This window comes from Seriola aureovittata, chromosome 4 (genome assembly GCF_021018895.1).
Source record: "Seriola aureovittata isolate HTS-2021-v1 ecotype China chromosome 4, ASM2101889v1, whole genome shotgun sequence".
NCBI lineage: Eukaryota > Metazoa > Chordata > Actinopteri > Carangiformes > Carangidae > Seriola > Seriola aureovittata.
The window spans coordinates 15,976,206-15,993,605 of record NC_079367.1 but is presented as its reverse complement, the minus strand read 5'-3'; the positions used below and the strand labels follow the sequence as shown (position 1 = coordinate 15,993,605).

At 39.1% G+C, this 17,400-nt stretch overlaps 1 protein-coding gene across 5 annotated transcripts in view; it reads left to right on the top strand.

The window, feature by feature from the left end:
* Positions 1-17,400, top strand: part of grik4 (glutamate receptor, ionotropic, kainate 4) — a 278,338-nt gene continuing 260,938 nt past the window's right edge. For 2 of the 5 annotated variants that reach the window (XM_056374837.1, XM_056374838.1), the window contains exons 1-3: positions 1-1,036; positions 3,105-3,163; positions 3,928-4,085. The gene's annotated coding sequence lies outside the window, so the exon portion shown is untranslated. The remainder of the gene's footprint in view (positions 1,037-3,104; positions 3,164-3,927; positions 4,086-17,400) is intronic. The other 3 variants (XM_056374834.1, XM_056374836.1, XM_056374835.1) reach the window with 3 other exon arrangements.

Here is a 17,400-nt window from a genome sequence, read left to right as displayed (position 1 = left end):
TATTTCTAACCACTACTGCACCTTGCAGTATGCAGCGACATTTAATTCAATTGACTTATTTGCGTTAATATGTCAGTTTTCTTTCATGTCAGAGGAGCTTTTCTTTCTGGAGTTTTCAACGCTGCTATAAATGCATCAAGAATCCGGAGAATTCCTCTTCACGTCTGGTCAGCCGCGGTGCGAGGAAGGCACCGGAGAAAAAAAAAAAAAAAAAAAAAATCCCCTCTGACTGTGAGTGTGTGCGCGCAAGAGAAAGGAACGAGACTTCGCCTGCACCTCAATCTGCTCTGCATCTTTCCACCGGACCGCAGTGGATACAGCCGAGCGTACAGGACTACCTCGAGCCTACACCACAAGATGTGAAGGAGATTTTGGACAGAGCGTGTTTCGCAGGTCCGCTTGCTTGGAAAGGAGCACAGCACAAAGCGAATTCACTGCCTTTCCTTTTTCTTTGCGCTCTTCCCTCACTGGTAAGTGGGATGCAGGATACGCAGCATCACCGGTATCGTTAGAAGAAACCTAACTGATAGACCCTTCCAGTTCAGCCGGCCTATCAGATTTTAAGGCAGTTGGGGTGAAGATTAACAGGGAAAATAAAACTCTCCGCCGGTGCGAAAAAGGACTGCTTTTCTTCGGGGGATAAAGTGAGGAGGGATATTTTTTCCAACTATTTTGGATGTGGATGTTTTTTTGTTTTTTTATTATTTATTAACCGGGCGCGCTAAATACCCCATGAATCAGGAAATGATTTGGTCATCCAAAGATCAGATTTAACACGGACTGCTGTTGATCTTATTGGTTACGCGTTTTATCTGCCCATCTATCTGCCCTGAGAGTCTCGCTGGCGGAGGGAGGCGCGGAGCAAGATCCAGAGAACTATACAGAGGGGGAATTGAGTTACATTGCAATAGCAATAATCCTTTTCTTACAAAACGACGTATTTCTGCGGGCAGCGGACACACACACTCACAAAACCTGTGTCAAACTAACAGAGAATTTAATTTACACCCGTACTCGAGGCAGCACAGATAACCAGGTAAGGCAATTGAGTTTTTAAAAGTCCAGAAATGCCCTGCATTAAAGATCATTATATGTAAAACAGTAAGCATGTTTTAATGGTTTAATACCAATTTGAAAAATGTATAAGCAGTACCAATGACCGCCCCTGTTGTAACATTAGGCTATTGGTTCTTGATGCAGCAGAAGTTGATGGTGCCTTATGAAATGATGTTTTAACCTGTCTGATTCTGCCTCCAAATACTACTTGATCAGTATATTTTTCTGGTTGGATGTGCCAGTTGTTGGTAAACTCTTGCTGTAGCCTAATTGTTGCATGCTGGGCTGATCTGGGTGAACTGTCCTTGTGCAGCAGACACTGGAGAACACACTCAGAGGCTCGGAGTCTCAATAAGGGCTCACCGATCATTAATTGGTAGGAGGCAGAGGCCGAGGACGTTTCAGTCGTGACGGATGACAGAGGGTAGACACTGATAAAGTATTCACTTTAAGAGGAGTGATACAGATCAAGTGTAAATTCATTAAGGGAGTGATCGATTGCCTTGGCTGTTAAGTGTTGATTTTACACTCATTACAGACTCAGAGTTTAGACTTTTACCCGTTATTTTTCCATTAAAAAGAAAGAAAGAAGGAATGCTTGAACGTGATGTTGTAATGAGATTTAGAGAGGTAGAGGGAGAGAGAGAGAGAGAGAGAGAGAGAGGGAGAGAGAGGATGGTTGGGGGAAACAAGAGCTCATTTTTGGCACCACCTTGTGGTTCAATTTAGTGTCTGTTTTGGCTCCAATCGGCATCCACAGGTTTTCTTTGGTATTATTTATAGCATGATCTTAGTGATGTGCACTGATGCAGTGGTAAATTTAAATATGGGCTGATTGTGACAAGTGATGAATGGTCGTGACTACAACTAAAAACAGCAATGTGTCACCAATGCTTCTGCCCATGAGATAGTACATCTGCAAATGAGATTCAAACAGAGGTATTTTGTGTGATGTGATGTTTATATGTGGGCTCGGCTTCCTTTGCATCCCTAGTTAAAACTTACACCCACAAAGGAATGTTTAATAATCATTTGTCTTTTTCTCATGTAAAAAAATCTTTACTTCTCTACTTGCACTTTAGTCATCCCTCATTTTTCAGCAAAACAGTCACTGAGAACTTTATTGGCAGCTGTATAGTAACCACCTGTTAGTGCTACCGGTGCCAGCTGAAGCTAGCATTTCTGCAAGCTCAAGTACTTTGTGTTGATCCCAAAATGAATAAATGCTGCATTCATAAACACAGACTGCTTTGCTGGCTCTGTCTCCTTATAAGTCAGATATTCGCTCCACGTAATCAATTTCATGTTTTAAGTTTATCTGCAGCTTGGCAGTTCAGGTTCACACAGTGTTTGATGCCAAGTGCTACAGCTGATATCTCAAAGGAACACTTAAAGTCTGTCAGCTCAGTAATTGGGAATGATGATAATGTTTGGCAAAATGCAATTATCAACTGGGCACATATCAACAATTTACTGTCCTGCCATCCAGTTGTGTTCCTAACCAGAGAGTTTTGAAAAGCAGCATGTGGAGATTAATCATCACAACAATCAGGAATAATTCATTATCATTGGAAAAGTATGAAAACAAATTGCAAATTTGTGCTCCCAGATAGTTAAAATATAAAAAAATGCTATTGTGACATGATGACTGAAATTACAATTCCAAGACAGGTGCGCAAACTCCATTCACTGATGAAGACTGTAACATGGTAGCACTGTAACAGGTTGAAAGCTGCTGAAAAAACTAGTAAATTTACCTTGAGTTAATGCAATTTCAAACTACTATTACTAAGGTCAAGAATGGATCTTTACACTCCTCATGTAAGAGTCCACCCATTTAATGCATCAGCTTAACCATGCCACTACAATCACAAAATTCAACTAATGAGGCTAATAATTACAATAATTAATTTACAGTACAATCCGTGGTGCAACCGCCAGTCTTGTGATATATCTCTATACAACTTAGACCATTGTACTGTTTGTTGTTGTTGTTGTATTTCCGAGGCTCGTTGAACACATCACAAATGTGTTTCCATTGCTGCCAGGTTAGGGGAAAACGCCAGGGAAACAACGACTGACAACCGGCCAGTAAAAGTGAATTTAGGTAAGTCATGTTAGCTTTACTTCAGTTTCCTGATGGTGGTGAAGAATAATCCAGTGAATAGTCAATTTCCACTTCATTTAGGGATTTATTTCTGTTCCCGTTTTTCTGAATGTTGGCTAGTTATTTCACTTCGTCAACTGCAGAGCTAAGGCTCCCTTTTTTTTTCCTTTTTCTTTTTCTGACCAGCGTTAATTTAGTATGTCAGTAGACTCGATTTGAGACAACTTTAAAACAGGTGAATTACAAGTAGTTAAATGTGGTTTAAAAAGTCTTAACTAACTTTAACTTGGTGAACCCTGCCAAAGCCACAGTGATAACGTAAGTTAGTGTCTGGTTCAGACTGCCTTAACGTTCTAGGCTAAGATAACGCTATGTTCAAACAAGCAATAAACTAGGGTAGTTTTCTCAGGTAGTGTAATTTAGTTAGATAAATGAGAATAAATAAACTAAACAGTACTGAATAAACAAATATTATTTATCATTAATCATTAATTTGGATGAAACTGTAGTTGTTCTGTTATCATACCATTGTGCCAAAAGGCAATAAACAGTGAGGTTGTAACATTGTTCAGAAGAGACCTCAATAATAACTCTCTTCTATTGCACTCTGAGGGATATTTTCTAAATAAAGCGGTATAAATAAAACTCAATTGCTACAGGTAGAAGGTCAGTTCATCATCTTTACATGCATTCTTTTGATGTTACTTTTGCATCATTCACCTTCCACAGATTTTTTTAGAAAATGTTTTATTGGTTTTTAATAGAGCACAGTAAAAGAGATGATGGAGCATCAGTTCAGCCCAGCTTGACCCAACCCACCCCGGCATCAAGACACCACAGGCAGGGTTAGTTCAAGTTCAAGACCAGCAGCAGACCTGTTCTCCAGCAAGAAGGAGGCTCAAATAACAGGAGTGGCCCATAGGTAAAGTTTCTGTCACAAATGTTCAGGACATGGGGATTCAACTTTTGGATAGTCACACAAATACCAGTTTTCTATTTTTAGTGGCACTGGTAAAGCTTGATGGCCCTGTTTTTGTGCTGCACTTGGTGGAGGTGCAAATGCGGGTAGATGATCCAGTTTTATTTGGTGCAAATTCAATTTTTGTGCCCCTGTTTATGAATTTCATTGCTTGTGTTTCATGGCTTAATTTCTGAGATGTGTTGAGCGGTGGTGCTCACTTTACTCGCTGGCTGGTATTTATTTGTTTGTGCGTTCCAGAGTTCACTCATTTGCAATGCTGTGCGTTACGAAACAGTTCCACTGTTCTAGCAGAGCACAATGGGGCATTGTTGACAGCTGGTGTACCTGGAGCAGTTGTTGGCAATTAGGTTCAACCAAGGGCCATTTTTTTTGCAGCAGAGACACAGACTGAAATGTTTTAAATTTTTGGTTTGTTAGAATATCACTATTAGTAAGCCAACACATTATCCAGCTTAGATGTATAGCCTCTGTAATGTACATACATTTACAGCTAGGTCACGGGCCAGATCTGGCCCACTGGCTGCTATAACTTCTAGACCAGAATAAACTGGAAGTGGATCAAGCTTTATATACTGTATATTTTATTATTGCATTGTACTTAATATAGACACCAGCCATTCAAAAAAATAGTCCCTTGCTGATTTTGCTGGTTGGTTCTGAAAATTGTTAATTGAAGATACACAAATGTTATAATGATGATTATTGTAATTCAAGCGCCATCCACAAGTACTATTTGTTAAAGGTTACATGATTAGTAGCAAAACAAATAACGATAATTAAGGTAAAGATGAAGTGTGAAAATTTGCAGATACAGGAACAGAGAATTAATTCAAGTTTTCATTGTTGTTTAGCAGAGAAACACATAAGTGAACCACAGTCCTGTGAGAAATTACAATGATTGGTTGGCTGAAAGGTTGGAGAGATGAAGCAAACATGACATTTGATGATATATTTTAAATTCTTGTAGCAATTTCATTGGCAGTGTGTTGTTTCTATCCCTCCAGCATTTCACGTTGAGGTTAGTTAGAGTCAATATGTACAGTGTTTTAATCCATTACATTGCCATTCTTAGCTGGCACTTAAACTGCCTGCTTTAGCAAGCAGTGCAGCCAGTGGTTTTTTTTTTTCTTTCTACCTTCAGTGAAACATCCATAATAAGCTTGACTAAGCCACATATATCTCAATTGCACAAAATAATTAAGTCATTTCAGTCAGGTGAACTGAACTAATTATGGCAGTTTAGAAAAGTCAGCTTGCCACATGCTGAACAAGCTATGACAATTATGAGCTTTATTAAACATAAGCACATGTTAAACAAGATGAGGTAGCAGTATGTATCTTTTGCTTTCAGATAACCCAAAATAAGAAGACAAGGTCAGTACCATCTTGTCCCATTTCTGTAATAAGTCATGGCCTCAGAATACAGATTTTTTTTTCTTCTGTGGTCGATCTTGGGTTTTGTGCAAACCATATTAACTTATTATTTGTTCAATTCTTATTTTACCATAACAGCATTGGTTTCATTTTACTTTTGTAAATGAACTGGAATTAAGCTTCTCTTTTTAACTTCTTTTGCATGAATACCGAATTAAATTTTGGTGTTACATTTACTTCAATTATAGGCATGTGTTACATGAGTGAATACATGACCCTGCTCAGGGATTGTCTGCCATTGCTTTCTGAGGTCTTGGCTGATTGTGTTGAAGGTTAATTATCATCAGCTGCTCTCTGCCTCACAGTGAGGGACAGAGCGACAATCAGTAGTCCTTAACGAAGTCTCTTTCCTGTGAATGGGAAAGTGCTGTCATGCTCTGCATCTGTCCTTCTTCAGGTAATCAGCTGCAGCACGCTCACACTTCATGACTGACTGCTCACACACATACTTAGCATACAGTAACTATAGAATTTTATTTATTTATTTATTTTAAAACTGAGGTTATTTTGTCTGTGTGCTGAGTAGGCGTCCTGTTTTCATCCTTGGTTCCATAGGTCACGTTTAGCATATTCATTGTGCTAATATAGCCGGTAGAGGCATTTGCTCAAGGTTACACTAACAATGTCCTCTACATGATAAACACAGCATCGTAATGGCACTCAGGTATGCTTCTCCACCTTCATGATTTCCACTTGTACTATACATTACCAGACAGTCTTCAAGGTTGAGTGTTTAGGGCACATCCTCAGAGGGTGCAGTGAGGTGATGGCACGTGTAGCTCCACAAATGTTTACTGAAGTGGAAAAAAAGTCATTTATGTATTCTTTTTTATGTATAGGTAATTTCCTAGCTCCTCTTCCACTGTTTTACCTCCATATCGTCCATCCTAGCATGACAATGAGATTGAATTGCCATTTCATTTCACTTGATTATTCAGTCTGACATTCATGTATAGTGGATTTCTGTTTGAGGGAGTATTTTGTTTTCTCCTAACCTCTTTCTCAGTTGACACAGAAATTGTAGTTGTGGTTTTGTTGACTCATTTAACTTAACTCTCTAACAACTACCTATGGCAAATCAAGAGGTGTTAAGTTTAAGTTAAATTTTAAGTTTGTTTAAAGCATCCTGTAAAACTTTGTTGATCTCATCCACGCTTGTCATCATGTTTGTTGCAGCTTTGCTGTCGCCATTTTTGTGAATGCCAATTCAAGGTTTCTGTGTGGCCACCAGGGTCCGCATTCGTCATCTGCCCAAACCAGTGAGAGTTGACAGTGCATGCATTCGAAATGTAAACTGAATGCACATTGTATGCACTGTATGTCTATATTATATTCTGCAGCCCAAATCAGGAACGCCCAGAGGGAATTTCATTACATCTGGCACAAATAGTCACTTTGACTCATGGATGAACTGATTACAAAGTAGCAGTGGGTACCAAAACCTGGTATTAAACTGAGACTGTAGCATGGATAAGCTTATCAGTTCTGCACTCAGTACTGGAGAAATTAAGAAAATACATTTCCTATTTGTTATTGCTACATAAAAGTTTTCTCGACTCTGTTTCTGCTTAAGACATTCGTCTATGATGCATTTTGCAGTTCATCTGCTTCTCTCTCTCGGAGCCTGTGTGTCTGAGGGGCAGCTCTTTTGCACATGTGTGGAATGTGTGTGTACATATATCCTTGATTGTAGCATTTATAGAACGTGCAAATCCACAGCTGTTCATGTCCGCATCATTCCTGGAGCATGGCACAGGAAGATGACACCATTGCTAATATCGTCTACAGTGGTTTGATTGGCTTGCTTGTTTTCAAACTAGGGAAACAGACAGCAATGAGCGTAACACCAGACCTGCTTGACCTGATGAAAAAATCTCAGGTCTGGAACCAGACTACCTTTATTCTGCAGCAAATATTTAAAGTAAAATACATTTCTTTTTGCCTCCAATGGCCCCAGATATACTTAATGGTATGAATTCTTATTTTGTTGTGTCTCTGAGTGATCCAGCTTAAAGAGAAAGTGTCATTTTAGAGGTGGCTAATTGATGCCATTGACCTCTTTCAGTTGATCTTAATGTATAGTTACACAGTTGATCAAGAAGTCTAGTTATTCCCAAAGCCTTTCAAACATTAACTTCACAGGCCATGACTTTGTAGTAGTTGTCTGTTATAGATTGCCCACCTATGGTGTACGATCATGGCATTGTGTCTGCACAACAAGATTTCCAACTATGTTACTTATTTTTAAACCCAACTTCAAACCATCACATTCTCTTTCCTCTGTGGAGCATATTGTTAGAGATGTTATTTCTCACTGCCTCTGGCATTTTATGTGCACAATATTTTGACTCAGATGAATGAGGTGATATTACTTTGTCATCCAAGCTCCCATAGGTCAGCATTGATTTAGTTACCATAAAACAAAATCCAGAAAGTCAAAATTGATTCAAGTTCAGTCAGATTGATTCATATTCAGTCAAACTGATTCACATAAAGTCAAAACTAAATCAAGTTCACTGTTGCAGTAACAATAGGGAAAAAAACTGAGAAAAATCTTGCTGTTAAGACACTGTAGGACTGTCCAATTTGTAAATGCCTCTACAAGGATCAATGTGAGTTCATACTGGGTTACATTCTGCATGCATGTACTGCAGTGTTTTGCTGTAATCACTGGACTTTCAAACTGAAAAATCAGGAAAGAGCAATGAAGCTTTTAATTACTGTATGTGTCTCACAACATGCTGTGAACTGCTGTGTATGGAGATTTCATAGCAAAACAAAAATGACCATGGTAGATAACAGGCTGGTAAGTAAACAGCCATTAATGCTAATGTTGGCTATAAAACAATAGCAAAAACTTACATATAACTCCTTTAACAATATGTTTATTATTGGTTTTGTAGTTTGTAGTGTTGTTGAACTGATAATCATCATATTGAGAGGTGTTACTAAATTTTTGCTTACACCATTTGTAAACATTAGTCAAAAGAGTATTAGACACACAATCCAGCACATCATCATCAAGAAACTACAACTTCTCTGGAGTTTTTAACAAAAAAAAACTTTGTAAAGGTAGACTATATAGCAGAGCTATTAGTTTATATAGGTGTACCTAATAAAGTGGCCAAGGAGAGTATTCTTTTAACTAAATTTTAAGCACACATATATGCAAAGGTTTCAAGGGTATTGTCATAAATAGCGAGCCAGTGTGACTGCTGGTCTGTCTTACCCAATGGAAAGATTGCTAGAACTTCAGACCAGTAAATAAATGCTACAAGTTCACTCAAAAGAGGAAAAAGTTAAAGAAGTGGAAAGCAAAAGAGAGTTTTCTGCTTCTATTTTGAATAAGTGCCAGGCTGAGGAAACATGATATTACTTCTGCAAGGGCCATTTGCAATGTGCTGACAAGAAAAGTGAAGTGAAGATTCATGGTCTCATTGTGTTCTTGATCAATTGATGGATTGGACATGGGAGCCCTAGTCCCCAAAGTTGTGAAGGTTAACCAGCCTCTGCACATCCATCCTTTAGCCTATGAAGCTGCATACAGCAACTAGTGACAATGCAAGGCAAAGACATGTCATTTACCCGGATGCTGGTGTACTGTACTTAAAGGCAGGACATTTGACAACCTAAGAGTACACACAAGACAAATCCTCTTCCAGATACACGTTAGCAGTTTTCGAAATTGAACTGAGGGAAAGAGAGTGACTACAAGGGCCTCATTTTTAAAACATAGATCTTGGAGATGAGAGCTGAACAGCCGGCACAGAGTTGTAGTTTTTGCAGAGGTTGTCTACATTTGTCACATAACAGCTGCAAGCACAGCACAGACCCATACCAGGTCATGGCCTGATCGTTGAGAATCACTGACCTACACCATGTACGATTCCTCTTGGGCTTATTTCTTCCCTCATTTTTCTCATGACAGTACGCCTCTGTATGTGTGCACAGTTTGCCTTTGGGAGAGGTTCATCTGACTGTCTAAGATGATCCATATCCACTGCACTACATGTCAACTGTTTAGACAGTGATAAACGAGAAGGAGAATATGCACAAGGCAGGCTGCCATAGATAAAGCACCTGCTGGGATTCTGACCTACCTGTGGTCAAGAGAAAAGAGAAAACCTACATGGACACACCATAGATATATGCATTCTTTACATACATGAACAGCCAAATAACTCCACAGACTCTGTCTCTGTTGGTAGAAAGATACTTAAGCTGACTTTTTTCATTGAAGGGATGATATTAGTATTTAAACTCAAAATTTTGAATTAAAAGAGTGCAATTTTCAAGTTGGAAGAGTTAGGATTTTAATGAGGCTATAGGTTTCAGTGTCTTAACAAGTTAAATGAGGTAAAAGAATTATTCGGTGACCACTGATTTCATGAGGCATAATTAATGACAGCTGTCGGCAGCAAATTCAGCCAGTTTTATCTATCTAAAAAATTTTAATTCCTTGAGTTGGCCAAACTACAAATTGGCTGTCTGGTTGATGTGCTCACAGCATGTCTAGTTACACTCATCCAAAGATCATTTTGTCAAGAGAGAAACAACTTTCTCTATCATTTTGATAAGTGTACAGTTGATATGAAATCTCACTAAATCTGAGCTCAGTTGTAAAACTTAATTGAAAACTCACCAGCTTTCCTAGTATGTAGACCACCATTATGGGCATGGAGCTAATATAGAAAATAACTTCAAGTTGAATAACAACATTGGTATGAAAAATCACAATTCATTTCAACCCTACTTCATTGTCTCTTGTATGTGTTTTGAAGAGATTTTAAGTGGTATTAAAGCAATGTTGTTTTCTATATCTTTAGACAGTCTTTTTAAATCTTTGTTTATAAAGTCACTTAAATACACTCACAAACACAATGTTTAATAAAGGACATGAACCTAAGTTTAGGTTAAAGGAAAAGTTTATTTTTATGCTCCTCAGTCTCCTGATGTACCACCTAGTGGAATGCAATTTACAAATGAGAGGACATATTGATTGTTTAAACTAAAGCTAGTGTCTCAGTTGGAAGCCATTCATTCATGCAGTTTCACAAGGCCCTTCAGGTCACTCTATATCAGGGTAGATTTCATAGATGGCCCATATAATGGACTCTGAAATGGCCTGCATCTCAGTCGAAAGCATAAGCAAGGGAGAGATGACGCAGATAAATGGTCTCCTTGCTGTAGCCTCGCCCTCATTATTATGCTACAAGGAAGGTTACATATTCCCCACTGCAAATCAATACCACATTAAAATTGTAAACTAATAAAGGATATGCAAGTGGACTGGACAGATCTTGCTCACTTTTTTGAGGTAATCGACCATGATTATCCTGTAATTTCACAGATGGCTTGAACTGCCAGGGATTTGTTTTTGAGATGAATACAGTGCATGATGATTGCTCTGCTGTGCTTTGTGATATTACATGGTCTCCCAGAAAGCTCAGTTTTGACCACACTGTGTAATGTCTAAGGGAAGTGTAATTTAGTTTGCACAGGGAGGAACTTTCCATAGCTTTTATTCAGTGCTATCCTGGCTGCACAATACTTGTTGCCATAGCAGCCAGTCCCTACTTACCACTTTGTGTCATTCTAGTGATGGGCTTTAAAATGTATGTTAATGTAGGAGTCCATCAATACAGGAGTGCAGTGCAATTACGCCTCCCAAGTTGTCAAGAATGTAGTTATTGTTTACTTATATCAGCAAATTGTGCAAAAAGGGAAGAAATATTCTGACACGATGTCTCCAAAAACAAACGACAACTTCCACTACATGGTTAAATGATTAAAGTTCATCGTCCTTTGGTAAACATTATCTTTCCTCCAGCAGCGTTATGCCAGGGCAGGATTTTTCTTTTGCATGTAGAGCCATGAATTTATTCAGTTGGAGATAGACAGCAGAGCTTTTTAGAGACTTCAGTGGCTTCAAGATAAACTAAACTAACTCAGGAGCAGCAGCAGCAGCAGTGCGGGCTGTGTATGGTCAGCCTCTGTGAAATCAGACAATTTCTTAAGAACCTGCAGCAAGTCTCGGCATACAGATATTTCCATCCCTGATTTAACAGCCACAAACAACAAGTAGTGCAAAAATGCTAGATAATCAGTTTGAACAAGTTTTTGGACATGTTTTGCAGCATGTTTGGGACTAGACCAGAAAAAAATTAAATCTACTGATCGTTCAGTCCCGGTTGCCAAAAAGTATTCAAAACTTCAGATCATAACAAATAAAAGGAAAAACCTGAATAAATGAGTGAACCATAACAAATACAGATGCTTCCACACAGGGCACTAGGTATCACTGAATAGTGGTGATGACTATGATGATGGTTTGAATGATTATTGCGATGGTCTTGGCAGTCACGAGATCCCAACCAAATCAAACACCTGAGGGAGATTTGAGACTAATGTGTTAGACAGTGCTCCAAAACAACCATAATTAAAACGCTAAATGAGAGAGAGTATTTTTTGGACGAATGGTGTTCATTCTTCCAAGGCCTCACTGAAATACTGATGATAACGATTTTTCCTTTAATTTGTCACCCATGTTTGCTAACTTCCGTGGACTAAAGTCAGTATACAGCTCAGCTATATGACATAATCATGTCATATTTTTGTATATATTCACCAACCATATGAAATGTATATAGTAGGTAAATGGTGAAATTATGTACTCCATGAATATTCATTCAGCTCAAACTCAGGCCTCCTGCTCCAGGTCTCAGCTCTGAAAACTATCATATTAATCTATCTCTGTTTGACTACTTCTCCCATTGGTGCGTGTAGAAAATGAACATTGTTAGAATTGATCCTGGTACATCGCTCCTAAAGCTCCCCATCTTGTGAAGCAGTTCTCCGTGCCCACCCAATTCCCCCCTTGCTGGCCTGTATGCCTGCCAGCTCGACTGGCAGCCTTGCACTTCACTTTGATTTGTGAATGTGAATTTTATCGAACATCAATATTCTCTTTTGAATCATATCCAAATGGGCATTTTATGGTGCTACAGGCAAGAAATGAGCTCTCTGCTCAATATTGTGCCTTTCCATTGCATTGCAAGATAACCTGTTCTTCCCTCTCCAGTTCTTTAAGATGAAAATTAGAACTCTGCTTGCCTTCACTTGGCCACGACAATACAATCTATGTGTAGTTGACTTCATATTTCTATGGATTGTGGTTTTTAAATGCAACCTTCATGCCTTAGGCCAGGACCTTCTCTCAGTCTTGTCTTGGAAGCAGTTCACAATAGAATAGGATGTGTCATGCTTTCTGAGGGAGACTTGAATTGCACAATAAATTCTTCAGCCCCCAGAATTTAATCCATAGCAGAAAATTTGCACTAATTTTTAAACACTGTGGTCTTAAGTCATCTTCCTTTTTTCAGTACCCCTTTCAATACCTTTTTTGCTCATTGCATTTTAGACATTTTGTGAAAACTCACATTTGCTTTTTCCATTTTCCTTTCTGCTCCTCCGCATGCTCACTTTTTTCCAGCTCCCCTTTCTGTTTCTTTTCACTTCATTCTGATTAGCCATGGGAACCAACCAGTATCCATCCATTTTTACTCTGGGACCTGTAGTCCCACTTGTCTCTCAGGAGAAATGCACACTATGCTTTCCTAGCCCTAGATTTATCTGCTTGCATGGTAGAGTCAACTGCACCTAGTTTTTTCTCTCAATACCCTGCTTTTTTCACATTGCTTTTCTTCTTCCTTTCTCCTCTCCTCTGCCTAATCCGTCACTCTTTATGCGAGATTTGACTTTCAATGGTTTGCCCCAGACTGTTAGAGATCAGTTGCCACTGACTCTTTCTCCTTGTCATCCCTCAGTCTTATAGAGTGGCAGGGCTGTCTCTCTCCCCATAGTCCTCATCAGCATACACTTGTTGCTCTATGAGACCCCACTCTTTCTGCTGAGACCCCTTAATGTATGGCATACGCTATGTGGCTTCCCAGTCATTCTAATTGGCTAGTGGGGGTCGTGAGTCAGTGCACATTTGCACCTCAGAGCTTGATTGACATGCGGCAGCAGGGACTAGTCATATCCCAGGTGCAGAGGCTGTATGTCCTGGCCACTTTTTAATCATGTTCTCTAGGCTGGGGCTGATAAGAGATGTAAGGGTGATTATGGTTCAAGGAGGACGTCCTTGCGCGGGGGCCTTGGGATTATGGCTCTTCACTATGTTCTGACTGGGGGAATGAATACATCAGTATTCAGATGGCAGCCTCCTTAGGGGTTAGAGAGTTACTGAAGAGATTTGGAACAGAGAAGAGAGACTCCCTTCGTCAGGGAACTTGAATCGAACGCCCTAGGATTGTGTGTAATCTGTGAACTCATTCCATTCTGATGAGCACAGCAGATGACAGTATGGGTGTTAATAGCATTTTAGATATGATGAGCTCGGTTGACCTCAAAACTCTGTTCTCACTTCATTTTCAATATATGAATAGTATAGATATGAATCGAGGCAAAGCTCCTGTGTAAAAGGTGTGAAGAGTCACTTTGTGCCTTTCTCTGATTGTTTCTATCAGATTTTCAGAAAAACTGTTTTTGAATGAGATTAAATAGGCCTAAAAATTTCTGAGCCATTTTTGCATGTCAAGCCATGCCTAAATGTACTGGCTGGAATGGCAGAAACAGGGGTCGGTTGTCTTGATATACAATGTAGAATAAATTCAAGAAGACCTTGCACTTTTGAAAATTCCACAAACTTGTGTGTTTGAAAACCTACATTGCACTATTACACCTACATCATGCCACAGCTTGAAAACATTTCACCTAAGTAGATAACTTTATTGGTCTCATAGAAAAATGGTAACGTTCTTGTCATCCCGTCAAAGTGTTCATGTTTTAGAGCCCTGACATACAAAGCTGGACTGATGTATCGGCTTAGGACGCCTCAGGGTGCCAGTTGAACACGAACATACTGCAAAGACAACAGCTGACAGCCAGCTAACCACAGACATGGGCAAATGTTCAGTGTCATTTGTGACAGTGAATAAACAGATAGTAGTCGGTATTGTACTCAACGTGAAGAGATGAACAAAACAAACTAGCCAGCCGTTCTCATGCCACTGTGAATCAGATTAAACTGTTGGTCATATGCTTGGAATACAAATGAGAGGAGGTTATATATCAGAAAAAAAACTGGCATTAGTACACCAAAATTTTGGTTTGCTCTGCTTTGCAATTGTGTCGCTGTATGTGTTTTGCTTGAGAAAGAAGAATGGAAGAGGCAGGGGTGAAAATTGAGGACAGGGAACACTAAAAGGTTGAAATCACTGATTAACTAGGCTGAAGAGTCAGTAAATCAAGGGATGGTCAGCCACACTTGGCTTAATGGTGCCCAATGGCTGACTGGCCCATTTATTTATGACTGTAATCTTCTTTGCATCTGTTTTTCTATAAATATGTTACATGGGAGGTTATATTGCTTCTGCAGATTGCATTAGATTTGATTACTATGCATACATTTACTAGTTGATGTATATTTTATATAGCGTATAGTGACACATCACTATGCATAAAGTGCAAATGTATATCTGTTTTATGTAGTATCAGCAAGGTCTGCCATTGTATATCTGACTGATGTATGTACTCCAGAATTAGACGTTGCGTGCTCTTGAAATTGCTTATGTTAAAATGATAGGAAGAAGCAGTTTCTCCGGCTGCTGCAGCTGTCATCTATGCTCTGTGGACAGTCAGTTCATAAGGAGAAAACAGAGGGACTGGAAGAGGGTGTAGATATGATTATCTCCACCCCAGATTTCTGCTAGACACCTGACCCTTTCTTGCTGCACAATGTCAAGCAGGTGTGCTTTCCTTAAGATCTGCAAGACAAATCAAACAATCAGTGTCTAAATGTACCAACAAATTCAGAGAGATATTTGAAAATACTCCATAGACAAACTACTGATAAAACTCACACCTACATACATCTATGAAAGCACTTCCATTCAAAAGATTTTTTTTCTTTTTGGCAAAAGCAGAGATGCGTGGAGAGATAAAAAGGTACAGAACAGATTGCTTATAATTACCTGTATGCTCATGCAGATCACAGTATGTAACCTGCAAGGGGAGGAGACTGGAAAATTGGAGTCCCTGCTGCCTGAAGCTTTTCATTTAGCCCACAGTATGCATACCTAGTCCACACCTCTAACCCCACACCCCTACACACACACACACACACACACACACACACACACACACACACACACACACACACACACACACACACACATTCATTTTCCTCCTCTGCTGCACGAGATGCTTCATCATTACAGAACCATCTTTTCTGACCTTTTCTAGCGTGATATTCATGAATGCATGGATAATTTTGTTCTATAGCCTACATTAAGTCATCACTGTTACATTACGAATAGTGTGGTGTGGCAAGAAGGGATTCTGCACTGTGTACTTGCCAGCTCAGTCGCTAATTGGGCTCTCATTCATTTAAAAGACATTTTTCAAAATTACATGAAGACAACATTACAGTGTTTTTAAGCTTTAAATGATGACACCTTGGTTTGAACAGATGTAGATGACTAAACCAACTTTACAGTCAGCAGAACCTGCCAAAAAAAGTAATATATACTTTCTGGCCATACAATATTATATGGTGCAGGAGTTCATTTTGTGATAATATGTGGTGGATTGAGGTTTCAGTAAACTACAACAAGTGCCTGCAGTGCTTCATTGAAATACTTTATTTATGTAAAACTGATCCAAAATGTGGTGTAGATGTAGATTTTGTGGCAGAACCCCTTTTGTTTTATGGCTGTAGCAATTGGTTGTTGGATTTAGTGGAAGGGCTCAGAGAGCAAACTATAAATGTAATGAATTTTTCCCCAAAATGTTTTCTGTCATTGTAAGAAGTTGTGGGATAAATTGGTAAAAAATATCAGCAGGTTGACAAAAGCTTAACATAATTTCCTGTGCCAAATGGCCATGGAGATTTCAAAGCTGCTGTCTGATGACTGATTTTTAGGTTCATCTAAGCTACTTGCAGGACTTGAAAAGAAGTGCAGGGGAGAGAAAGAATCGTATTTAAAAGAAAAAAAAAAAAAAAAACACTGGCAAATTATCATACCAAGACACAACATCCTTATCTGAGTACATAGTTGGCAGGAGTTGTAGGAACAGTGAGTTTTAGAATTTTATTCCTAAGTTGACCAAAATAGAAAGTGGTTGAATGGGAAGAGTTGAGAGTTTCAGGCATTATCTTTTCCCAAACTCCTAATGTCACCAAAAAACTTTTACAACTCTATTCACTGTTCACCGGGTTTTATACCTTGTTCCCCATTTCCATTGTCTGGCAAACGTTCAGCACATAATTGATAGACCCAGCAACAGGACTTCCAGCCTTTTCAAAAGTACACTGTTTTAAGTACTGGACAACTTGATGTGTGTGGCACTATATGGAGATGACTGAAATAGTATATTGTTCAGTGATTATCCCTCATTTGAAGTGATAACATTGAAAAAAAAAATGCAAAGTTGTCTCGTTTAGTTTTCATTCTTTCAACAATTCTTGTTTTCCAGTGAGTAATGAGCATTACACCCACACATGACCACTGCGCATGGGTACAGAATTTTAAACCATTTTCACACTGAGTGAATTTTAATTACTTTGGTCCGATCTGTGATATGTTTACATAATGCTTTCCTCATCAAAGTGCAGGTCTTTACCACCATTGGGTCTTGGTGATGTTTGCAGGGAAAATAGAAAATAGTATACAGCTGGGTGGAGCCACATGAGAATGTCTCAAGGGAGCTAAACTACCTACAAAGGCCAACTAGTTAAGTCATTCTTTGCTTATACATC